A 5,303-nucleotide genomic window follows, 5' to 3' on the forward strand; every position below is an offset into this window, starting at 1 on the left:
TTTGTACCTAGATACATCCATGTCCTTCCATTTTTTATTGAATTAAATTATCAGATAACTTTAACCTTACTACGGCTTCAAGTTGTATACTTTTTGTTATTGTGGTCGGGTGTTTTTATTTTCTATCAATTTTCTTTCTCTTTTGTTAATTGATAGAGGGTTTTTTTTTATAGAAAATTAGGATTAAATACCAAATATCAATAGTTTTTTAGTAAAGCAGCAAGACACTAATTTTTTTTAGTTTAGGTACTAATCTAGAGTAAAACATTTTGGATTAGGTCACAAATCAGTTTGTTATACAGTTGTGACTGTCGAACAGTTACAGTTGTAATTGTCGAACAGTCACAGTTGTGACTATTTAAAATTTATAAAAAATCAAAATTTTTAAGGGTTTCATAATTTTTATTTAGGTTTGGGGGATGAAGTCCTATAACTCAAATACTAAACATTAAAGTTTAAACCTTGCAAATATTGAAAAAACAACAAATCAATAAAAAAGTTATGATTGTTAGACAGTCACAATTTGATATAAGCATGTTTTTTAAAGTTGGTACCTAAACAAAAATTTAGTACCTAAAATGAAATGACATAAATATTTTAGTAGTTGAAATGAAAAAACATTATAATTTGGTACCTAAAGTCAATGAACCTTTTTTTTTTTGGTTATATTAGTGGGAAAATTGTCAACATGCTCTTTAGAATTTTTAACCAATTCGCTCCCTGATTATTAAGAGTGTTGCTATATGCACACCATTTTCCTTCTCACTACACATCTCATACACTTTTTTACTTTATAATTTCTCAATAAACACCCACAATATTATCAAATACCCTCACCTATACAGAAAGAAAAAATAAATAATAGTCAACCCCACCCTTGCACACAACCACCGGTCTCGCCGTCGTCCGAGCATGTCCTCCTCCTTTCTTTCTCTCCGTTTCTATTTCTTATCTTTTTCTTTCTCCCTCTTTTTCTTTCTTCTCTTTCTCTTCCTCTTTTGTACCCCCTTGTCGAACGAGAACGCCGACCTCCAGATCGAAGGTTAGCGATGTCCCATCTGGTTGCCAGCCTCCATTCCCGTCTGACAAGGGGGATGCGAAAGAGAGAGAGAGAAGGAGAGAGAAGGAACAGAGAAAGAGAAAGAGAAACGAGAGAGAGAGAGAGAGAGAGAGAGAGAGAGAGAGAGAGAGAGAGAGAGAGAGAGAGAGAGAGAGAGAGAGAGGAGAAGGTGCGCCTACGGCGTGGGGTCCGACCACTGGCAAAGAGAGTGGTGGCGAGTGGCAGGAGGTGGAGAGCTGAAGGGGTTCCAAGTTTTTTGCTTCTTTTTTTTTTTTTTCATTTAGAATTTTTTTTGTCCTTTATGGTCTTTTGTTATTGGGTTTTGATTGTCATTTCACATATTGGATAACGAGGGTGTGTAGTGAGAAGGAATTGGGTGTGTAGCAGCACTTAATATTAATTAGAAATTTTGGGACTCAATTTTGAAAGCGTGTCAATATGAGACCTTTTGTTTTGACCAAGGTAAAAAAAGACCTACCCATCCAATTTGGTGTTAAAAATGTATTAAATAACCGCCCCCAATCTTCTATTGCTACCTACCCTCTTATGGGTAGGTAGCACTAGAAAACCCCCTGCCCTAACTTGAGCCCCAAATTCCTAAAGGGTAGGTAGCACTAGAAAAGCCCCTGCCCTAACTTGAGCCCCAAATTCCCAGCCCATCGTCAAATGGTCCCTTCTCCTCCTCCCCATCTAGATCGGTGCTGGTTGTTGTGCCCCACTATCCTTCCCTTTCTCTCTCTCTTATCAGGGGAAAGTTAAGAAAAGCATAATGGTGTCTTTAGATGAAGAAAAAAAAATTTGAAATTTAGATAAAGCTCATTATTTAAGAAATTTCATGTTCTAATTTCCTTGTTTTTTTTTTTTTTATTGCAGGGGAGGGGGGAAGGTTAGAACCTGGGTATGTAGAGGGGGAGCTATTGTCCTCGGCCAACTAGGCCAACCCCATTTCACTTCTAATTTCTAATTTCCTTTTAACTCAGGATTTTGTAAATTCAATGTGGAAAAAAACTTGAGATTTGAGGGCTATAAATTCCAATTTTAAATTGCACTTAAATTGGTGTCATTTTCAAAATTCCAATTTTGACAGAAGATAAATAATTCATATCCACTCATCACATTGCCAATTAATCACAATACCACTAGGTCGCTACTACAACAACTACCACCACCACCACCAGTCTCCGCCACCATTTCTCCCACCACATGTGTGTTGGAAATATGCCTTAAAACCAATGGCAATTGGTTAACCAAAGTAGTTTGGTTAAAGTGACTCGAGTGATATTTCATTTAATGTGTATTACACATTAATAAGGCATAAGCATTATTCACTACACTGAAACTCTAGGATCATCGTATAAGTGAATGAATGTGTCCATAGAAATCTAAGAGAAGAAACATGACAAGCTTGGAGGCCATTGAGACTCGTGTTATCGGATACTTAGATTCCTAAATGTTCCTAGTCGATGAAGGTAACGTTAACTGGGCATTAACATTCCAATAAGTCAAGACTTCCACATACGCTTGCTTACTCTGGGTTGGTGAGTCTCATGCCACAATGTTGAGACACTGGAGCAAGTATGTAGGTGCGAGCTTGAAGACACGTCCACTGAATTGACTAATGGAGAATCCTAGATGGAGTTTTACCGCATGTCAAATAGGAACTTTGTGGTTATGATAGATACTAATTAGTCCTCAGACTAGAGACATCACCGATGTCTTGTGTGTGTGCTTAGTATACTTTGACCGCACAAAATGAACCAACGAAATCAAGCATGAGTTACATGTGTATGTTGGGTGCATTGACACACATATGGAGGCATGTGAGTGTAAAACATGGAATCTCTCACATTCCATAAAGAAGGAAATGTCCTCGGATAGAAAGACTCACAAAGTTTCTGGCTAGAGCATCAGAATTACATATATGATTATATTAATGGATTTTGACACGAGTTCCATACACAGGATGTAACTGGCACATAGTTGAGAGAATGGACCATAATGTATTGTAATCATAATTGAATAGGTTCGAGGCTAAATTCTATTTGGTTTGGGGGCCATGAACTATGGATAGGTGTCAACGTGATCTGTAGAGTCTAAAGAGCAATTAATTAGAAAGTGTTTCTAGATTAATTATGATCCTACTACCAAATCGAATAAGAACCTAAAGGGTCACTTACATACAAGTATGTGGGAGACCAAAAGGAAAGGATGACACCGATGATAAATATGTCCAATTATTGATTGCAACCATCATGATACTTGTTATTGCGTAAGACTGAGAATACACTTCCCAGTGGGTCACCCATCCCAATGTGAGTCACCCATCCCAGTATTGCTTTAGTGTGAGCTCACTTAACTGTGATATACTGATGGGGACCATTGAGCTCTAGTGATCGACTTAATTACTAATTAATGAGGACAATCAATAAGCCCATAAGTCAAGTGATTGATTTGGGATGGTCACTTGACATAATCTTTCCTTGGGAATACACTTCCCAGTGGGTCACCCATCCCAATGTGAGTCACCCATCCCAGTATTGCTCTAGTGTGAGCTCACTTAACTGTGATATACTGATGGAGACCATTGAGCTCTAGTGATCGACTTAGTTACTAATTGATGAAGACAATCAATAAGCCCATAAGTCAAGTGATTGACTTGGGATGGTCACTTACATAATCTTTCCTTAAGTAGGATTAATTAACTAATTAATTTACTTAGAGAGTAAGATTGGAAAGTCAAAGCTTGAGCTTGTTGACCCAAGGCTAAGTGATTAATTATTAGGAGAATAATTAATGTTATCTTATTAATTAAGATAAATGTTAATAAACCACTCATTCACTTTGAGCTTATTTTTCCTTTGAAAGCCCCTAGTTTTAAAACCATTTCACAATTCACCTTCGAAATCATCTCAAATTCGTGAATCTTCCTGATGCATAAGAAAACTCATAAAAATGCAATATGGATAGATCTCAAAAGGATGAAATGCAACATGAACAAATAAATTCTCATATACCTCTTGTAAATAAATCATTCAGTTGGAAATACAAGCTCTGAAAAATATCATGCTCAATGATAGATCTCATGCTGAAAACCAACCTTTGAAGTACTAATTAATAAAAATATAATATCATGCTCAATGATAGATCTCATGCTGAAAACCAACCTTTGAAGTACTAATTAATAAAATTATGAACTACACTTAACATCGATCGTCAAACTGTATAAATATTTTAAACTGAAGTCTTTCATTTAAAAAAAATACTCAATAAACTGAAAAACAATAAAGCTGCTCAAAAATAAATACTGATTAAACTGAAAAGCAATAAAGCTACTCAAACTGAAAAATATCAAATCTGAACTGAATATTTATATCAACTGAAATTATCAATGTAAAATAATATCTCAAACATTGATACCGAAAACTCACACCACACTAGTACCCAGGGGAAAACTGGCCAAACACCCGTGCGGAATACTGTATCGTACATGAAGGGCGAGGATAAACTGGTCTTAGGCTTAGTTTGGGATTGCTGTGAGAAAAAACAGTTGTGAAGTAAAACAGCTGTAAAGTAAAGTCAGCTGTGAAGTAAAACAATTGAGTGTTTGGTAAACTATATTTTCAAAAGTGCTGTGAGTACAAAAAGTAGTATAAAGGTGTTTGGTAAATTGTAATGTAAAACTACTGTGGCTATTTATAATTACTAAAATGGACATAATGCTGAAAATGTCTTTCACTTATTTGTTTAGTAAAAATAAAATGTTTTTTCACATGTTTTTGAAATTTTTGGCTACAAATTTGTGTTAGCATTAATTTTTCAAATAACAACATTATTAAATAAGTATGCCTATTATTTTTTTGGGTATATTATAATTTTAATCATACAAATAAAATATCATAATTAATGTTCACAATATTAAATATAATTAACAATTGACCTATTTTTTAATTTCAAATAAACAAAAAAAATATAGATGTTTAAATAGTTATATGATATTGATCGAATTGCCTGTTATATAAGTTGAATGATATTTTCACCGTAGTCATTATCAAAGTTGAATGATATTGATCGAACTGCCTATTATATATCAAAATGATTATATACTAACATGGAATTTGAAGTCACCTCTCAAGTTTCAAATATGTCGTTACTTTCTTATTTGCAATCCCACCTCATTCTTCCACAATAGCGTTGGACCATTTTTATCATGGGATATACAGTCAAACTTATCAGCCCGCCAACA

This window comes from Dryas octopetala, chromosome 7 (genome assembly GCF_963921425.1).
Source record: "Dryas octopetala chromosome 7, drDryOcto1.1, whole genome shotgun sequence".
Classification (NCBI taxonomy): Eukaryota; Viridiplantae; Streptophyta; class Magnoliopsida; order Rosales; family Rosaceae; genus Dryas; species Dryas octopetala.